We start from the raw sequence: 22,018 nt of genomic DNA, 5'->3' as shown, positions 1-22,018 counted from the left end.
CATGGGAGTTGCATTCTTTTCGATTCTCCTCTCTGTCCCTCCAGTGGTAGAGGGAGGGAAAGAAGGGGGGGGGGGGGGTGAGTGAACGAGCTTTTGTGGTTGGGTTTAAACCATGACACACTGATCATAATTTTCATTAATGCAGAATATAGCTAAAGTGTTAACTCTATAATCATGTATTTTTTACTTACGTGATCTCTTTTCGGTCTGGAAATCTCAGCACTTGGTCTTAGTCCATAGTTATTTCCTTTTGCTAAAATGGAAGTTCATTCATCCTTAAGAGTTAGAACAGGAGAAACTGCTCTTAAAAATAATGACTAGGATTCACTGGAAACAGCTGGGCACTGAAACCTTGCATGTAGCTAAGGACGTTTTTCTGAGTACCTAAGTTAGGAAACAGGAGTTCTAAACTTTTCTTTCCTTATTTCATATAATTGATCATATCACAAAGCAAATGCTTTGCAAAAAGGTCTATATAGGTAATTGTTTGGGTTTATTTTATTTTAAAACACAGCCTTTTGAATCTAGCCTTGTTGTTCGGTTAATACCTCATCTCTTCAGCTCACTTAATGTCCTGTCTCTCAACAGATCTATGACGCTCAGTTTTTGAGTACTGTGTCCATCACTGCCATCACAAACAAGAGGAGGATGAAACAGTCAGACAATGGTGTTTTGACCATTGCTGATGGTATTCCTGACAGAAACTGCAGATGGAGGCAGTAAACTTCATTTTCTGTTCCAGACTCTTGAAGAAGGGTGTATATTGGCACAGACTGTTTCTGTATCTCACAGAAAAATTACGAAAAGACTGGGTTCCATTTTTATTCTGGGAATTTGTGGCTGGAGTTTGGTACATGGGGATTCCATTGGTTTACAGTAAAAATCATAGAATCATAGAATAGTTAGGGTTGGAAAGGACCTCAAGATCATCTAGTTCCAACCCCCCTGCCATGGACAGGGACACCTCACACTAAACCATCCCACACAAGGCCTCATCCAACCTGGCCTTGAACACTGCCAGGGATGGAGCACTCACAACCTCCCTGGGCAACCCATTCCAGTGCCTCACCACCCTAACAGGAAAGAATTTCCTCCTTATATCCAATCTAAGCTTCCCCTGTTTAAGTTTGAACCCGTTACCCCTTGTCCTGTCACTACAGTCCCTGACGAAGAAATGGATTTTGCTTGTGCACTCTAGTGGCCACTGAACACAAGTGGGATGTGGCATGCAATTTTCCAATTGCTCTTATCTGGACTGTTTCTTTACACCAACATAACAAAGTTGTGTTAACACTTTTTTGCATGTAATTTCATATCACTATGATTTTGGCAAAAATTAAACAAAAATACTTTGTTTAATAAAGTGTATTTAATGTACGGAAGGACATTTTCTTAATATTTTTTTACCAATTGGGAAAAGTTTTCTTCAATTTCACAAAAATTCTTGCAGCAATAACCATATCTTGAATGCTGATATTCTTTTTACTCCAAAGATTTTTTCAACTTCTAGAATGAATTTTGAAGATACAGTTAAAATGTACTTAGAAGAGACAAACAGTTGCAGGAGTAGCCAGCAACAAAGAGAATGATATTTTAAAGCTATATATAGGAGAAAGAGAACAATTATTTAACTTGTTATTAAAATAAATTGAGGATCCTGAGGTTTTCTTTTTTTCTGTGGTATTACAATGAAAAGAAAGGCCAAGAATCTTAAAAGTATTTAGATGTCCAGTTGCCTCTAAAGCCATGAAAAAGTCATATAAACCAAGCTAGCTGTCTTGGTAAATAAATTCATGTTACAGTGCTAGGCTGTTAGCTGCTGAAAACCTTTTGTGTTTGTAGTCTTCTGTCTCAGACCTTCAGAAGAGCTTTTATGGCCAACAGATTTCCACATATCAGCTGAATTGGTCTTAGCTTTCTACAAATCTGTAAATAGCTACATTGAGAAATTTAAGTCCTCAAAATCCTGCTCAAATCCTCTTCAAAATCTGCCTAATTTCTGGGTATGCCTACAACCATATGGTTCTACTTTTTGTCTAAGCAGCTCCAAACGTATCTGTGGGATCACTCAGAGTCACTTGCTCTGTGAAGTGTAGGAAATGCGTTACTGAGGCCAAGTCTTCATAAGTCTTAGCTTGTAGCGAATCAAGAAATGGGGGAGAACTTCAAGTCTCTGTTCTTCTCGCTTTGGTGGGGAAAGATTTCTCTATTTCCAGCTCCTAGGAGAACAACACAAAGTGGTGAAACAGGCTGAACAGGTTTTCATTTTTCCTGTTGCGTCTGTGTCACTCTGTGGAGAGGAATACAGGATGCAAAGGCCAAAAGAAAACAATCAAAGAGTCAGCACAGTTCTAGCTGGAGGGGATAGAAGGGATGAGCACACCTAGGGGTGGGAAGTGTCCTGTATTCTTATTTCCACTGCTTAGTCTTTTAGGCACCACTCATTTCATTGCGTGAGAACATAATCATTGACTTACTACCAACATTACTTACTTACAGCATCAAAGATCCTGGCTACTTCCATGAGGTGTTGCATCAACAGACTCCATCCAGAAGAATAAATGCAGCCATCCTGACAGTGGTGCTGGAGCCAAAAGAGATGGCGGTGTTGCTACATAATCTTGTAACTCTTCATGCTTGACCACTAAAACCATAGAATCATAGAATTATAGAATAGTTAGGGTTGGAAAGGACCTTAAGATCATCTAGTTCCAACCCCCCTGCCATAGGCAGGGAATCCTCACTAGACCATGCCACCCAGGGCTCTGTCCAACCTGGCCTTGAATGCTGACATGGATTTACCACTTCTTTGGACAACCTGTTCCAGTGCTTCACACCTTCACAGTGAAGAACTTCTTTATACTTAACCAGAACTTCCCCTGTTTAAGTTTAAACCCATTACCCCTTGTCCTATCGCCTAAGTCCCTGATGAAGAAAAAAGCCCCCCTGAAATGAGTTGATCCTCAGCAGCTGTTCTTAATTTATGATCTGATCCTTTTTGACATGCAGACCATTAGTGTGCCTAGTTGTTGTTAGTACTACCCAAAATTTTGCAGGAGGCATTTTAATACAAAAAGAGACATGGTAGAAGGGGTTGGGAGTAGTTTCTGGAAAAAGCAGGTATCAACACTGGCATTGCTGTAGGAGGGAAAAGCAACAGGAATAAATTTCAGATCTGAGGAATAGATGCACTCAATGGTTTAAGCACATAAATCTACCTCCTCCTATGCTTTAGTGGTAGCATTGCTGTAGTTCAAACTATATTTAGTGTTGAAAGTTACTTTAGTCTCTTGTGTGATCAAAGGGATAAATTGGTCCAGATGTAGATACTGCTATGTGCATGTCACCTTCCAGACATCATATTGCATTATATATCAGGGAGCTCTTAGCTACGCAATGAATTCAACTGCAGGTCCATAAATAGCCCAGACACATTATTTATACACGTTGCTATAATTAAAAATTAATACATATGGCCATTATAAAACAATTTTTGCTGCCCTTAAACTATAGTGGGATTTCCTTTCTGACAAGTCTCCAAGAAATATGTTTTTTTAACCTCTGGACTACAGTTTATCAACCCTGGATTTGTTTTTGAATGTACTCTTTCTCCTGGGGAACTAAAAAACAAAGGAGTAATCTTCAGAAAGAACATGGGAATGTTGCAATGGGTTTTTCCCACTGCCCAAAGTCTAATGTATAGGAAATTACTACCAGTAGAGAGGCCAAATATATAATCTGTGCCACAGCCAACCAAATACATCTTTAACTGCCAGCACTTCAGAGAAAAAGAGAGCAAGAGAGAGACCTGCTTAATACAACTTCAGTAGAAAAACAATAGTTTTGGTGGGGTTTTTTGGTTTTGTTTTGTTTTGTTTGTTAGTAAACACAGAAGCTAAAATCAAACAAATATCATGAATTCTGCCATCATCTGAAAAGTAATGGGATAACATACGTGCTAAATTATTTTTCTCTGTGTTTTGTTGCCCTTCTAATTCTTTCGTTATTTTCATGTGATATAGTAAAATATAGACTTTAAGGCTCTCCTGCCTCTAATTTATAATCTTCTTGGAAACTTTAACATTTCTGAATTTAGCTAGATAGCATTTAAATACAGGCTAGTAGCCTGGCTGCATATAAAACCATAGTCAAAATTGTTTTAAAAACTCCACAGGCTCAATGAACAAATCCCAGACTGAGCAAAACAATTCTCCTTCAGAAATGGAAATATAATAAAAAATTATTAAATAAATACCCAACTTTTCCTTTTGCAGTCTGAACGATGTGGTGTTTTTAAAGGCTAAGCTGGTGGGTAACAGAAAAGGTACCAGGGGTTTCCTGCATGAATTCCTTTCCTCCATGTGCCTCTCTGGATCTGTCCCCTCCATTAGAAGAGTTAGAATCATAGGATCATAGAATGGTTTGGGTTGGAAAGGACCTTATGACCCTCTAGTTCCAATCCCCCTGCCATAGTCAGGTACACCTCCCACTAGACTAGGTTGCTCAAGGCCCTGTCCCAAAGTGGTAATTCTGTAGACAACATGTTTCTCTTCTCCAGCTAGTTCCTGCCTGTTGTGTTTTCTTTTTGAAAGTAGAATGCATAGCAATTGCTTCTCCATTTGTAGCTTGTTTCCCTGAGGCCAGTCACAAAGTCATAAAACACAGAGTGACCTAAGAAACTTCAGATGATATAAAAAGAAGTTACTTATTTGGGGTCCAGACATAGAAATAAAACTGGGACTAAGGTTGGAAGCTGAGAGTGTCTCCGCTCTCCAATACAAAACACTTAGCAAGGGTCAAGGAGAGAGAGAAAGATGAGTGAAAGCAAACATGAGAGAAAATGAGGGTTGTGGAAGTAAAAGGAACCTTGAAGATACTCAAGTCCTAACTTTGAAACGTGCCCAAGAGACACTGCTCCAAACTTTTTAAGACATCCTTTCCAAAAAGGTTCCATAATCTCCCTCAGCAATCTGCTCCTTTGCTTAAGCATCCTTTCTCTTAAAAATTTCTATGATAGTGTAGGTTTCCCTCACTGAAGTTTTAACTTTTAATTTCTTGCCCCATTCCCAGTGGACATGAAGGCTAGTTTGTTTGCCCCTTCACAGAGTCAAGAAATGTATAGAATGTGATTTTGCATTTTCTCTCATTCATCTCTGTGCTAGACTAAGCTAAACTCCATTTCTCTGCTTTTCTTGAAGGTCTTATTTTCTAGATTTCCAGTTGTTCATGCGACTCCCAGTGATAATATATATCAAAATTGGCCTTTGTTTTCCCTGACTATGCAAACACCCGTTTCAGCAGCTCTGAACATTATGGAAAGACTGCTTCATTATTTCACTTAATCCACAGCCCCACCAACATAAACATCTGTAGCCTTGCTAGAAATTTGAGGTCACAGGGTGAGATGCATCTGAGTAAATGCCGATATCTCAATCTGGTCTGGTGACCTAAACTAATTAAGGTAGGGGAAACGGGCAGTTCTAAGGCATTATGTAACTCATATAAAGGAGGTGTCTGCATTTTCTTGAAACTTAAGAAAAAATGCCTGTTTTTTTCCTTTAACTACATAGTGATCCTAAAGCTGACTAACAAACTAGGGTGCAGTTGCCTAGCAGCCAATAATAAGAACCCTTAGCATCATATGTTCAGAAAGAAACAGGTTAGGGCAGAATTTTGGTGATCTCCTACGTGTGCTTAAAAAGTAATAGACAACTGTTTCTTCAGAAATTTTATATGTGCCTTGGAAAAGATGGATAACCTTCAGAAGCTGCACAGGCATTTACTAAGACATAGGGTGTTACCGCAAGATTGACATTTCTTTAGGTTGTAAAAGTCAAAGGAAGAACTGGGGGACAGAGCTAGATACAGCAGCTCTAACTCCGCAGTTTGGCACATATATGTCACCTTCAATATGTGATGCCTGATTCACCAGTGATATGCATGCAATTTTTTATACTGCTATAATTTTTTTTTATATCTGAAAGTGCTTTTCTGGTAAAACGAATTCTCCCAGTGGGAGCACTGGCAAAATTCCCAATGACTTGAATAAAAAACAATAAAATGCAGAATAAGGGAACAGAGCTTTAATCAAGAGTGTAAACCAATTAGGTATTTTCATGGTTGGTCTTTGAGATTCTAAATATAATACCTATTGTCCTGTTTCCAAAGACACCAATTCTGTCAACCTGACTCTCTCAGCCTTTTTCATGCCAGCACTAAGGGCTGTTTCTTCTGATTCAAGGCTTCAGTCAAACACCATCATGTGTTTTTCTCATGTGTCCCTTCAGCCACCAATGTTCTTAGACTTCTTTTTCTAATAAAATCTTTTAATAGATGACATAAGGGCAGAACATATGCAAATTATCATAGTGAAGTGGATGCTAAATATCTGAATCAGCAACCTAACTTCCAACTACCTCACTAATTAGTCTCTTATTTATGACTCATTGTCAACTGTACATTTTTGGAGTGCTGACAGATATAGCTGGCTTCCAGCAGTAAATAACGTTTCAATCATCTCTTACAGACTTCGATGCAATTTAAAGCTGTGAATTACTCAAAATAAGATATGGTTGTGTATAAACACAGACAGATAAAATTCTTTTATTCCATCTTAATATCTTATTTTTACTTTTTTATTTGACTACTTCTGTGATAGAAAATTGAAAGTGTAGAACATTGTGCTCATTTGTCATGTACTTAAACACAACCAAAGTTATTGGACCTTGCTGAACGACACCTATTAAACAGAAATATTTGTCAGAAGCATCCTCATTACTTAGCAGTCAATGCCATTCTCTACCTTAGGCCAAATTGGTTCCCTGGGATGATGAACAATTAAGTAGATTCCAAGTTCATCTGATTAAGTGCAGGAAGTTACCTATGGATCACTGTAGGGTACTCTGTTCACTGAACTTTCAGCCTTCTAAAATTTTAGTGAGGGTTTTTCTTCCTGTTCTATGGAAATTACTCACAATAAGGCACTTAAATACTCTGAGGATGTGCACATTCAAAATATGGCAAATTAAATTAGTCAGATCTTTTCTGACAGAACTGAAATAGATGATACCTGCTCAGGGATCTTGAAACTGATTTGCAGGGGTCCTAAAATTGATTTTCTATGTCTTTAAATATTCTCTAGTAAACCTACTTCAAGTAAACAATCAGAAAATACCATCATAGCTGAAATATTCTCCCTAGTTCTTCTTACTGTGTCTATGTAAGGCACAACTCAGGCCAGGTGCTCAAAACTAAGTTTTAAAAGAAATCAATCTCTTATTTGAACATACACATTATCAGATTGAATTCTGTCTCAATAACCTTCCCATCTTGATTTGTGGCTATCCCTTGCATCTGTGGGATAATTGTTTGAACAGTATGAGGGATGAAAGAAAATGCAGTAGGAGCCTTCTTGCTAGAAATAAATTTGCCTAAGTGTCATGGGTTAAGCTGAACCCAGGACACTAAGTGAAAGAAAAATATCTGTAGCATGAATACCAGTGAACTCAAAGAGATGCTCATCAAAACCTCCCTACAATTCACAAAGGAAAATGTCTCCAGATCTACAAATCTTTATTCTTTCTCTGGTTCAGGCTGGTTAGCCTATTCTATCAAATCTTCAAATAAATAACATTTATTCTATTCTTTTTTTTTTCAGTATATGGAGCAAAGCTAGCTTCAGTTGGAGCCATTATTCCTGCTGTGTGTGCAGTTTCCATTTTTGGGAAATTTGTGTGTACGTACTCAAAATCTTTTAATGTTTGATCTGTTGTACATTCACAGTTGAACTGTTCACATCAAATTTGAACCATCTAAAAAACAGACCATGCAAAAGATAGACCATGCAAAAGTTAGACCATGCAAAAGGTTGCTGATATAACAACCTTTAATAGATTATGATAGGAAAAAAAAAAAAACCACTTTTAAAAGATGGCCCAAAATAAGCATGCAAGACAGACTTAATATTTCTCCCTGAGGAAAAATCTATGCTTCTTTACTGACTACAGGGAGTGCAAAGATAGGTAGTTTATGCCAGAATTAAACTGATTTCGTTGGAGTTAGCTGACAAGAATCACACCCACAAAGATGTAATCATCTCTTTCAACACAGGAAGATAACAAGGTTCCTAATTTTTATCACTTGGTAACTGTAATGACAGAGTTGAAAGTTGGGTGGGTAGGGACAAAATTGTGAAACAAGATGAAAGAACTATACTTATGGAAATTGTTTCACAGAAAACTGCTGGTTTACAATGGTAACTCTGTTTGCTTCATAATAACATACACTTTCATGAAAAATGGCAATAACAATAATTGACCATATTTTAAATGTTGATTAGCTTACTTAACAGCATTTAATTTTTCAAAATACATGAGGAAAAGGCTAGCTGCTACGCAAAGAAAGCAGCCCTCATAAGGAGGGTAATTAGGAGGGTAATTCTGTATCTTGCCGTGCTTCAAATGACAATGGTTTTCCAAAACATCTTTATCACTCTTCAGTCAATTTCTTTAACAAACCTGTCTTTTTATAATTTGCCAGTACGTGGATTATGATTTTTTCCAAATATGCTTCTTACAGCTTTTCTTTTATCAAATAAATTTTTATTTTGTTTTTCACACACACACACACACACACAATCTTTTCAAAATTGAAAGTATTTAGATAAAAACAAATTGACCATTTCGTCACTTTCGTACACAACATCATGATGAATTTCTACTTTGAAACAAACTTCATCTCCCCATAGCATATCAAAATAACATTTTCCTGTGAATTGAACAGTTGTAGATAGAAATAAAACCTTTTCAGAAAATTGTTAGCAAATCTCACTGCATCCCAGCTTTCTACTAAAGCAGCAAATCTCTTATACAGTGCCCAAATCAAAGACATTTGCCATGTAAAGTCCTGGATCCAAACTCTTAGGCACTTTGTCAAGAAGTTTGTTTGCCTTAGGGGATTTTCATTGATATGAGAACTGTGCAAGCTGAGAGTGTTTACTAATAGAAAGCAAATGTTGAACTTCTGTTCAAAGAGACTGGCAGGAGACTGTATCTCCTTACAAGAAATGACAGTTTATACATGATACCTTGTTTATGCCTAGAAGAATGTGGACTGAAATTCCTCTTGCTATCTGGGAATTCAGTAAAGAATTAAGCATTCAAAAGGCTAAGACTTTCCAAAGTGTTGAAAGCATGTATTTAGCTCTTCTTTAGATACAGGTCAGCATGAAAACTTGTAAAGAGTCCACTCAAACCAGAGTAACTTATTTTACATGCTAACAATTGTAACACCTCATAATGTCTATGTGTCCACAGGGAAAATTACTTTCCTGAAAGAAAGGCCAAAACCCACTGACAGGGGTTGGGCACACAAATATAAACATGGTGAAAGAAAGAAAATGATCTGGAAGAGAGGCAACATGTTTATTTATTTATCCGCAAATTATAGAAATATTAGTTCACAGTAAACCAGAGTACGGCAGTGTCCATATAAGGTCTATAAAAGCTGGTATAGCCATTAAAAGTTTTATATGTCAGACCTGTAGAATAAGGTAGATATACTCACTCTCCACAAACATAGACCTAACACAATTGTTTTCTTTTTCCCTTTTCTTGTGCGGAATTAGGTATTATTAACTTTCTTGTTAGAGGAAAGTAAACCTGATAGTGAGTGATGGGAGATTTAAAAGACTAGATGACGGGAAATAAAAGTAACTGCTTTTTTATCTCTACAAAAATGTTACTCCTTTTTTCTTTCTTGCACATTAACTTTCACATTTCCTGACTATTTCTTTTTTCCACAATGCAAAGTATCTTTTGAAGAATGGGTGATCTGTGAGTTCCTAAAGGGAAAGGCAAGCAAGGAAGCCTGGTTTTTCATGGCAGCACACTAACATGATGTCAAGAGAGCATGCTGACGCTCTAAGAAAGAACTTATATACTTGAGGATGAGAGAAAGATCTTTCCTCCAGATTAGTGGCTCTTTGAACACAGCCTTCTGTGTCTCTGCTTTTGAGCACAAAGGACAAACCACAGTTCACATAATGCTAACAGAACAGGATTTTTTGATGCTGCTGAAGTCAACATTCACACATTAATGCAGCCTGGATGCATCTTCAACTAAACATTGCTGAGATGAATCTGTCACCCAGGAAATGTGAGCAGATGGAAGAAGCAAATGCAAGAGAGGAAATATTGTTAGTTTGGTGCTATTTAGCCCTCAGTGGCACCATTTCTGTTTCTCCAGGAGGCCCAGAAGATGAGTTTGAAGATGAATGGCATTGATGGCATTTGATTGTCTTTGTAGCATATTCAGCAAGTCGTTGTGCTGGGCATGACTACTAGGTCTGCTGACCTCAAAGGTCAATCATTTTGTATTTTGAGCAAGTGCTTATTCACCTCCTTCTAAACAATAAAATCCCCTGTGTAGTACAAGGTAATTAAATGATTCAAAGGTTCTCAAGCTTTTCCTGTGCACATTTTTCACCTTTTTTTTTTATTTCCTCATACCTTTTATACCTTTTAGCTTCTATCCTTTTTCTTGTCCTTTTCTCACTTGAAGGAAGCCAACAATTAGGTTCCCTCTCCCAAAGTCCTGCTACTGTGTGGGCCCCTTCTCTTTCATTAGGCAACTGTTCATGCAGTAGGTAAGAATGAAGAGGGACCCAAATGAAAAAAGGAGCCCAAGGTGGTCTATGCCTTTTAAAGCAGTTGGAAATATGTTGATATTAGAGATGTGCCGTGTCCAGAAAAGAGTTCCAAGCTGTGCTCCCCCATGATTACAATGAATGTTGTTAAGCAAATATGTGATTTTGCAAATATCCTGACCGTTGTCTTAAAGAGAAACATCATTAATTCCTGCCTTCCATTTCATGGATCAATTTCTAACATACTGCATGTTTCGTTAGTGTCACCTACAGCATGACTAAATTTGTAAATCCAGTAGTGGCAAAAGCAGGTTGTCTGCTACTACATATTACTATATGTAGTCTCTGTTCTCTTTAAAAAAATTGCAATCCTACAGTGGGCAATAAGGTCACTGGCTTCAGGAGAACTATTGTTTTCTTGGAAGATTATTCTTTTGTTCTCATGAAATCAAGAAGATGTCACTGAGATCAGGCTTCAGAGAATATTTCTCTTGTAAGATTTCTAAATGTAGAAATGCATTTCGAAACACTCAGCTTGTTTTAAACCTACTCATTAAATTCTCCTTATTTTTCCCCAGGGACTTCAGAAAATTAACCCAGATGGGTGTTGGATTAATGACTGGTGGTGTGTTCCCTTGTATTATGGGCATAGAAGATTAGGATCAGCACCTGTTTTTTTGACATTTCTGGCCAAGCGTCAGCACAGATATTCAATGACAGTACAATGTTCCTTGGTGCTGGATGCTCATGCCCATCTGCGAGGATGGCGTTGTTCCCATCTGTGAGTTCAGAGTGCCTTTGTCTACGAGCAGCGATTGGTTTAATTAAGCAGCCTATATCGGAGTGAAAGTGCTGTTACTTTCCTAACACCCTCCCATGTGCCAGAATGAAGCTATGGTGGCACCTTCCTCATACTTACTGTCACACCTTCGTCTTTATGTAAGCCTGAACAGTGCAATGGAAGGAATCAGTCTCTATTCACAATGACCATTAACTGCCCAAGACATACTTGAGTTGCAGCAGATGATGGAGAATTCAGTATGAAAGTGTACATAAGAAAGGGATTTTTAAAACTCCCTGTTTGCATATCCGGAAGACAATGAGAAACCAAGTTAAGCAACTGAGAAGCATTTCTGACTGCTCAAGAGCAGCACCTATAAACAGCTAAATTGGAGGTAGACAATCTTGATCAATTCACAGCAACGGAAGGCATTCTTTTTATTCAGCAAAGCACTGTTGCTCAAACACCATGCCATTCAGTTAAATACAAGACATAACTGGCTATATCCTATCAGGAGAGAGAGAAAGAGGGCACTGACATCTGGACATTTAAAGGCATTAAATGGTATTAAAGTCAGAGCTGAGCTGACCAAGGCTCCTCTCCTCTTTACTTTCTGACTGTCCAGAATCTGTCTTGCAATTTTGCACAATTGCAAAGCAGCAGTGAAATATAAGGCAACAAATACCTTCTCCTTAGTACATTCCTTATCTCTGACCCAAACCAAAGTACCGTCATGAGAAAAAAAATAGACAGTGGTTTTCAGGAGTTTGCTTTTATACACCTTCATGTTGTGAGCTCCACCATTCAGAAATGTGAACTTGAGAGCCTTATAAACACATCCTTTAAAAGCTTTTTTCCTTAAAGTGCTTTTAGTGACACACAGGTTTCAGCTGCAAGAAATGAGAACAGTCTGCCTGGTTCAGTTTCTGTTCCTTCCTGCAGAGCAATATATGTATCTGTCTTATTTTCATTTATTCTCATTTTCATTTTATGGAGGCCTCATTTAGTCTAACTACACTTTTTATTTGCTGCTAAGGTCATTCCATAAATTATCTTACTGAGGTAGGTCTTTTAATTATTTCCTTCTTCAGAAAATGTAGTTTTTAAAATTCCTTTTTTCCATTACTGTGAATACTCTTTTTTACATTTCTTATGTTGTCAGATTTAATTTAAATATTATTCATGCTGTGCTCTGATTTCAGTGCATTATTTAAATATGCTGACTTAAATATTTTCTGATTAATCTGGGGGAAAAAAGGTTATTACCATTAACTGTGATACTTGAATAACACTGCTCTTGAATATTCATGGTTGTAGCATATGCCAGTATTGTGCAGTGCTAGGACTGGAGAGATTTTTTAGCGAAACAGGCCCCTTATAAATCAGATGAGTGCTTCTCCCAAATGTGATTTTTTTTTGCTGCTGATAATATCAGAAACAATTAAATTCCCAGCTACTGCCAATATCTCTGTTAAATCCTTTGGTACTGAAGAAAAGAATTCTGTAGATGCCTTTGAAATGGTGGAAACAGATCAGGAAAAGACAAAGGAGCTGGCACCAAGGGACTCCAAGGACCTGTCTGCACTGAGGAATAAAAGCATTTCAACAACTAGTTTGCATCTACTGTGCTTTTGGGGAGCTGTCCCCACTGTGGATTTGTCTTGGAAAAAAGAAGGTCCCAAACAACCAGAAAGCAAGCTAAGAAATAACTGGTGTATCCCTGGGATAGACACACTCTCCTGAAGCCAACAAGACTTCAGAGAAGACCTAAAGCTTAGCTTTTGCAGAGTGTAACTAGCTATAAGAGCAAGAATACCAGTACAGAGGCTGTTTATGACTGTGTATGCCTTCCCTGAATTTATGACCTTTCTTCCTTCCCTGCATTACTGGGGCAGGCTACTGCAGATCTCCCCGTGCTGGAGTCTAGCCTCTTCAAAATTTTCACTTTGGTGTAGCTGCGGTTTTACTTTTACATGCTCCCTTTTTTAATAACTATTTTGTTAGTTTATCCCTCTATGATGATTACTCCTAAAATTAGCAGCATCCCTTTGAAGCCTCAAAGAGGAGAGGGGGAAATAATGAACAAGGATTGCTTTAGGGCTAAACCCCAAACGCTATTAACTGACAAAAGGTGTCTCCAAAGCTAGTGGTGAGGATAAGAGAATATACTTTGTGCATTACAACACTGCTTTCAAATAACCTTTGCTCTCACCTAGGGGAGTGATTTATTTAAATACTATGCTAAGGACACTAATCATGTTTCATTCCCTTTCAGGATATTATATTTTATTTTAATAAGGTGAGGCTTTTTCATATAATAACTAAAGTTGCATTTCTTAAAGGTTCCTTCCGCATGGGAAGTTTCAGCTTCTGATTAATTGTTTAGCATTTAAACTTGAGAAGAAGAACTATTTTGCTAGGGTGATTACCAGATGTAATGCATGTTTTCCTTTCATGTTACTTGCAGTCTGATGAAGATCATGAATATTGAAATTCATTTTATGTCCAATAGTAAGGAGAAAAAGTGAAATTTACCAGTCTGTGGGGAAATATGGAGTCTTTCAAACAGCTGGCTGAAATCCAATCCAAATGATTCTGAATTCAGATCACAATTATCCGGTGGACTCTAGCTCTCGGTGAAACAACTGCCTGCCTTCAGAGTCAACTTCAAATGCTCAGGGGAGAAGTCATGAGTTGAACAGATTTTGAGGATGAATTACTTTCCTACGTCCAGGAGTGGGCAGTAGAGCATCAGTTTGAAAGAGCAGTTCTACTATTCAGTTTACGGCAGAATTAGTATAATGGATTTAAGACATTTAATGAGGCAACTCACTTGTTTAAAGCTAAACCTATTCTCAAGGATATTTCAGTTTTGCAACTGGAGCCACATTAGTGTGAAGGCACATTAGTAAGGCAGTAGAGGAAGTTAATGGGCTTTTCCCATTTTATAAACAGAGGACTGAACTTTTCATTTCTGTCAGGGCACCATAGTTTGCAAGCAGTAAACTCACAATGTAAAGGCTATAAGTAAAGGAATAGTAATGTATGGAAGAGAATTTTCTAATGGCAAACTATCCATGCCATATTTCATGAACCTAAATTGTAACTAATGTATCCTGGCACTGCAAAAAAAAAAAAAAAAAAACAGATGCGAGGAAGCTATGTAGCATAAAATTGCTTTAAACATCTGTCAAAAGCAAACTGAGTTGATTACATTCTGTTTTGATTTGCTATAAACACGGAGGTTAGTTTCTGAAAAACAGTTTTAGAGGTGTAATCACATTTCTTTGACAGTGTGAGATAAAGCTCCTTGATAACATAATCTAGACATTAAGTGGCTTTCAATGAATTAAGAGGCCTTGAATGAATGGTTGGGAGCACACAAAAATTTTGTGTTTGTGCAAACAGTGGTATGAATAAAAACAATGGAGAGAGAAGAAGGGGGCTATGGAGATTAAATAAAATAGCTAACATTCATGAAAGGATTGCCAGCAGCAGATCTCATGGTACTTCGTAAAGGAGGAAAGTCTCTGTGTTTCTCTTGGGGAAAGGGAAGGCTGGAAAGGAAGAAACTGTAGCATGACAGAACAAAGCTATCCTCAACTCCAGAGCCACATTTCATCTACTAGACTGTAAATGAACCAAAGGAGTAATAGAAGTGTCACAGAGATGCTAACTCTAGTTTCCAGGAAGCTTCTCTGCAGTGAGAAAATGCCAGTTTCTCAAATCCAGTATGAATAAAACAATGTCAGTGAGAAAGAATGACAGAGATGTTTCAGGATATTTATTTTTCTTTTTGCTAAAGCAGTTGGGATTATGTCAAAATAACTGGTAAACCCAGTGAGCAAAGGATACAATTCAAGACACTGTCACATTCCTGCCTGTTCTCTCACAGGCTAATGAGGGCCTGAGACACAGAATCACAGAATCACAGAATCCCAAGGGTTGGAAGGGACCTCAAAAGATCATCTAGTCCAACCCCCCTGCAAGAGCAGGGTAACCTACAGTACATCACACAGGAACTTGTCCAGGCGGGCCTTGAATATCTCCAGTGTAGGAGACTCCACAACCCCCCTGGGCAACCTGTTCCAGTGCTCTGTCACTCTTACAGTAAAGAAGTTCTTCCTGATGTTAACGTGGAACTTCCTATGTTCCAGTTTACACCCATTGCCCCTTGTCCTATCACTGGATATCACTGAAAAAAGCCTAGCTCCATCATCCTGACACAGAATCCACCTCTTTTTTTTGTACTCTTACATCTTATTTTAATACATAAATATACACTAGTGAATGAGATCTTGATTCAGTAGTCTCCATGAGTTTACTGGAAAATTTTAAATCCTTATATGATCACCCAGTTATCTCACACCCTATCCCAGTGTGTTATACTCCTTATTTCTTTCTGCTTTGCCAAATATTCTCAGATTCAAGACAAATTCTCTTGTCAAAAACCACAACAAATACGTTAGGACAGAATATAACCTTCAGGAAATACCACTTTTAAACATCTAAGTTGAAATACAATATGGGAAAAAATTAAAAATGTTGAAGTAAAAATTTCTTCTGAAGAATGGGAGAACAGTCTCTTTTTAAAGGCGAAGTCATGCAAGCAGACCTGCTTTTTCATGGTTGCCTTCTAACATGATGTCAAGAGAGCATATTCAGGCTATGTGAGAACCTGCAGGCTTGAGGATGAGAGAAAGAGCTCTCCTCTGGTTTAGTGGCTCTTTGAACATAGCCTCCTCTCTCTCTGCTGTTGAGCTAAAAGGACAAGACAGTTCATGTAATGCTAACAGAGCAGGAACTTTTGCAGTTGCAGGGGTCAGCATTCACAGATTAAAATCATTGCAAATCATTCAGAGTTTCTGTCTACTGCTGAAAATGAAAGAAGAGGCTTGCAGTCTGGATGGATCTTCAACTAAACATAGCTGAGATGAACCTCTCACTCAGGAAATGTGAGCAGATAGAGGAAGCAGATTCAAGACAGGAAATATTATCAGTTTGATGCTATTTAGCCCTCAGTGGCACCATTTCTGTTCCTCCAGGAGGACCAGAAGATGAGCCTGAAGATTAAAAATACATTGAAAAAGCATTTGATGCATGCTCTCTCCACTGTTTGGCAAGTAGTTATGCTGTGGTCTGCTGACCTCAAAGGTCAATCATTCTATATTTTGAGCAAGTGCTTATCTCCTTCTAAACAATATAATCCAGTGTAACACAAGGTAATTAAATAATTCAAAGGTTCTCAAGTTTTTCCTACCTGCTGCTTTCTATTCTTCTGCTTGTATCTATTTATTCACTTTTCCCCTGGCATACAGTGAGAAATATCTTGTGTATTGTGCAGAGAAATGGTCTGGAAAGCTAATGGTGCTGGCTGTAACTGCCTGGGTAGAGCTGTGGGCCTGAAGGCAGGCTTGCATCTATGTCATTTAAGGCTGCATTCTGAAATTATAGCTTGCACGTTCCAGTGAATGGGAATACTCTGTGTATAGGGCCACAATTCCTGGGACCAAAGTCATTTGTGAGCATGAAGCCTGGCATGTTTCAGTACGCCTGCTGTACTGGTGCTATAGTGTTTCCCAGCAGCACAGGATCATGGGGTTATTTCTCAGTGGCAGAACACAAATGGATCAGCCATTACATTAAGCTGGATCAGCCTGTATAAGTTAGGGACAGACAAAAGTGGGACAGAGATTTTCAGTGACTGAAAGGTTTGAAAGGCCTGCAAGTTTGACCAATATTTTTAAACCTTATTTAGCTTTCTGCAAATTATTTGTTCCCAGACACTTTATCCCTCTTAATTTCAGATTATACAGCAAATCACTGACAGTTGACATAAGCAGAAGGGATCTCCTGGTAATCACCCTTAATTCGATACATGATGAAATCTCATTTTTCCAGAATGTATTTATTTTAATTTTCAACTTTAAATCACAGGGTTCTTACTTAAAGAAACAAACCAAGACAACTGTTAGTGTCTCCATTCAAAATGGTCTAATCTCCCTTGGAACATTTCAGTTGGCTTTTGTTCTGCTTAAAATAGATGAAGTTAGTTTAAACATATGTTCCTAAATGTACAATTACACTGTATTTTTATAACTGGAAGGTTTTACTTGAAGTAGCATTTGAAATAGTTCTCTGACCAGCATGTGTTACAAGGCATCTGGAACTTGGCTGGCCAGAGAACAACACTCTTGTGTTGGTTTAAGTCCTTTGAATGAAGGAAGCAAAACCATAAAATACTGCTAAAGGTATCTGCCCTAGGGTGACCAGACATAAAGACTATCTCCAGTCAAGAGTGCCTTGGCCAAGTTACTGTAGGCCTTTCCAAGTCACACAAAAGCTCTGCTGATCTTTTTCTGTAGTGCTGGGAACAGCTTGTCTTAAGTATTTCCACATTTCTAACTATTTTATTTTCCCCCTTTTTTTCTCTTTAAGAAATAAAGACAAATAAAAAGACAATGCTTCGGAAACAGGAACCTCTTATCTTCAATAGATCTAGATGTACAACAGTTATAAGCAAAGGAAAAAGAAACCCACAACCAACAAATTCAAATTTTCTGTTTGTCTCTGTAGATTTGCTTTTCCTTCCTACTCTATTGACTAACAATGCAATGACATGGAAATACCATGCTTTATAAAGAGTTAATGAAAGTGGTTTTAAAGATTAGAGGATTCAAGTTATGGCTTGCATGAAAACCTCAGGGCACTGTATATGAATCTTTCCCCCATTTAACCTTTATATTTTACATTTACAGATTGCATATGCTATGAGGACACCATGAAACTTGAGTACTGAAGTGTTTTGAGTGCAGTGAATAAATTCTATTCACCTAATCACAAAATCATTCCTCTATGCATTTCTTGTGAATGTTCCTTTTAAGTTTTCATACTTTACTAACCCACTGCACCTATCTAGGTAGCATATGTACACATATATGTCCATGGCTTTTATCTCTGTCTGAGTTTTGTAGCCATTCAGACATAAGGACATCAATTCCTTCACCCGAAGAGTGAATGGGAACTTTTCTTTGTGTATGATTTATTTCTGTGGTTTTCTTGGTACAGTACTTCATGAATAGATTCAAGTGCATCTGTTTTCATTTTATCTGCATTTTGCCTCTACAAATAATATTACTCCCTTAGCCTATCTTCCACCTTTTGCTTTTTTCCATCTACTCTCCCAAATCTGTATTTTCTTAAATTTTTAGACTCATATTTTTACCCCAAAATCTCCTGTAAGGAAGTCTGCAATATTCCTCTCCTATGTACACTTGCAATCCAACAGAAAGATGATTAAGAAAATAAAAACCTTACTTTTAAAATGTTTTGAATCCAAGATTTTAAATATTTTGAATTAGTTTTTTAGGAATAATCTGAACTCAAACAGAGCTTTCTTCACACCTATTCAATAAACTCTCCATTCATATACAAGTCAGTAAAATAGGAAGCTAGACTAATCTCCTGACATTGCACTTTTTATCTAGAGTACTTCCACATTTGTGTTTCGTCCAGTCACTCCAGATGATGGATGAATGAACGTATGAAAACAGATTTTGCAAAAAAACTCCAAGGTATAGCAGATCCTTCACCGATGCTTCTCAATCATTATTCCTTCCTTTATTTTTTTCCTTTAGAAAAATAATCCAAATTAAACAGATTCGATATGTGCAGCACAGTGTTGCCATGTGAGCCCTGAACACTTTGTTCAAGAGCTAGGAGGCCAGCCAACTGCTTTAGTTCCTTAAAGAATAACAGATGTGTCCTTCCAAGTCTCATGCTAATGGAATTTAGGCTGTGGTAAGGAGTTTTAAAATACTTTAAGTTGTCTGCAGGCTCTGTTTCGACTCTGTTCTTTTAGTTATCTTGTTTCAGGCTTCTTTTTCCACATCTTTCAGAAATATTGCGTCAAATGTCCAGCTGAGCTGAAGCCAATTGTAATTTACTAACTGAAAACAGTTAAAAGCATAAATCTGTGCACTCTGTATGATACTGTTTCTACCAGCCTGATTCTCTAACTACTGTATTTAAAATACATTAACTAAAATGCTCTCATTTTGTATTATATATATATCCAATAAAAAACGTGTAATCTTTGCTTTTCTATTACCAGCATATGCTTGATATCTTTACATTTAGATCCAACTGTTAACCATAGTTATGTAAAAGTGAAGCAAAAGATTTGGTGTAACCATCCTTAAGCAGAAGATGTCAATACATTGAAATGGCTAACAGGGCGAAGTAAGAGATCCTTTTTATTGAAGTTCATATTTTACATATTGTGAAGGATCACAGGGAAAAACTGTAGGAACTAGGAAGGGAAGCTGCAGGGGTTGGTCTCCAGCAGGAATTCAATGACAAGGCAGGAGAAAGTGCTCTTCCACTGTCAAAGCTCTTACAACAGCCTTCTGCACTTCAACTGTGTGCAGTCTAAACGGAATGATGCTTATTATAATCTGATCACTGTTTTGCTCTCTTATCTTTCTGGGATTGAGAGTGTTATGGAGAAAGCTTTTGAAGTGAGTAGTACTGCAAGTTTCTGTGCCGAGTGCTCTGGCTGCTTGTTTTCACCACTTATTCTGAGTGGTGGGAATCAAAGAGATGTGGTGGGTGGACAGTGAGAAAGGAGCATGGAAGAGAAGAGGCAAGACGAACTGGCTGTGGATGGGAAGAGGAGGCTTCTGTATGGCAAGCATTGCAAACGGAGGTCCTGTATTTTCTTTTCTTCCCTTTTTGCCAGCTTGTCTCCCTTTCTCCCTCCCCACCAATTACTATTATTATCATCTCTTTTCACACATTCTTTTGTCATTCTGCATACCAGTTCTGCCTTCTTATGTTTGTGCTTCTCCTCTCCCTTGTGTGGTCTTTGCTGCTTGGGGAGCTCAGTTCTGGGAACTGGGAACTGGGACTCTCATGTGCTTTTTCCTCATTCCTTCTCATATCCCACTAGATATCCCACTCATACCCCTTTCTTAGGGAAGGAGGCAGCTACCCTGAGTCTTATTCCCTCTGCAAATCCTTGTCTCAGGCAAAAGGACATACACCTTTGGAGAGAAAAGAACAACTGTAAATCCTGGAGCAAATTGCCCAAACAGCCAGTAAGGAAGAAGATGGTCATAGGTTGTCTTCTTCCATAAAGACAAGCAGTGTTCCCAGCAGAGCATATGATCAGTGAGTCTACATTGTCCCTTTCCATGAGACAGAACAAAGTGATGTGGTGTGTGCGTTGACTCTCAATGCAGGCAACCTCCAAGGGCTGGACAACCTCTGTCTCCCTCAGATGATATGAGCAGAGGGTGGGAGCTGGTGGGAAGAGGGAAGATTGTTGGTAAGCTTTAAAGAAGAAGGGAAGCATATGAGAGATTTTGGTGAAAGAATCTTTAACTGAAAACTATGCTAAGTGGCAGAAAGAAAGGATGAGAAGTAAAAGGAGCAGCTGAAGATTATGTATTTCTTCAATATTCCTGGTTTACTTCTTTAACTTAGAATTGCTATTCACTAAAAATCATCCCTTCAGAAATACCCCATCTCCCCAACCACTCATCCTGTCAGAATTCTTCCAAGCCAGCAATCACACTTGATTTCCCCTGTTTCTTTCCTATTCTATCTGCCACTTTTAATTTCTTTTTATATTCTCTTTCTGCAAATCCCAGTATGTTCCATTCCTTCGTCCTCAGTTCTGCATGCTTTCCTTCACTGAGACATTCAAAGCCCTTTTCCCATTCACTGCCACTCTCACTCCACGTTCCACTTCAGTTCTCTTTCCTATAACTCTTTCTCACTGTAGTTGCTTGTTTTGGGTTCCCCCCACCTTGGCCTTTGCCACTCAAAAATTCTCTTAGCAGTTTTTTCTTTTCTTCATAAGCCTCTCCACTCTCTTCAATTTATTCCCTGGAAACCCCATCATTGCCTGTCTCATGCTTTACTCAAGCAATCTTCCCGTACACCTACTATTTTCACTTTTTTTAATTTATTTGGTTTTCTTCTGGTATTTTTATAGAGGAAGATGAAATTTCCTTGACTTTTGATAGCCAGAAACATAAATTGCAAACCCTTTCCTGGTGATTTTCAATACTGTTGCCCCAGTAATGCGATATCTAACACACAACAGCATCACATTATAATGGATAGCCACTCTTACACATTATTGTCACTAACAGAATACAAATGATACTCTGTAAATATCATCTTGGCTACGCACCTTCCTCCTCTTTCAGATCATTTGTAGCAGAACAGTTTGTCTGCAGCATTTAACTTCCTTAACTTTGTTCAGAATGATGAGTTAAAGCTTTTAAGCAGTGGAAGGTCATAGTTTATATAACAAAGTGCAGCAGAATAGTAGTCATGATTTTATTCCTGAACAACATCTTGACTCTGATGAGGAATATAAAAGCAGTCAAATCCAGGTTCCGCTGCAACTGGGACAAGAATTTTACCACTGATTCTGTGGTCCAAGAGACTGACAAAAATTTAATAGTTCACAGCCTCTTCTATCTGAGCTTGAGTTCTGTTCTCTCTCTATAACATCAACTCATAATCTCCAAGCAGATTCTTTTTTCTCCTGCTTTGCAATTTACTTTCAAAGCACAGCT

At 38.0% G+C, this 22,018-nt stretch overlaps 1 long non-coding RNA gene across 1 annotated transcript in view; it reads right to left on the bottom strand.

Moving 5' to 3' along the window:
* Positions 1–2,098: 2,098 nt before the first annotated feature.
* LOC136012752 (uncharacterized) overlaps positions 2,099–22,018 on the bottom strand; it is an 80,192-nt gene continuing 60,272 nt past the window's right edge. The window contains exons 2-3 of the long non-coding RNA XR_010611936.1: positions 2,498–2,644; positions 2,099–2,219 (exon numbers count right to left, since the gene is read on the bottom strand). This is a non-coding gene — a long non-coding RNA (uncharacterized LOC136012752). The remainder of the gene's footprint in view (positions 2,220–2,497; positions 2,645–22,018) is intronic.

This window comes from Lathamus discolor, chromosome 4, assembly GCF_037157495.1.
Source record: "Lathamus discolor isolate bLatDis1 chromosome 4, bLatDis1.hap1, whole genome shotgun sequence".
Classification (NCBI taxonomy): domain Eukaryota; kingdom Metazoa; phylum Chordata; class Aves; order Psittaciformes; family Psittacidae; genus Lathamus; species Lathamus discolor.
The sequence above is the reverse complement of the archived record's forward strand: the minus strand, read 5'-3'. Positions and strand labels throughout refer to the sequence as shown.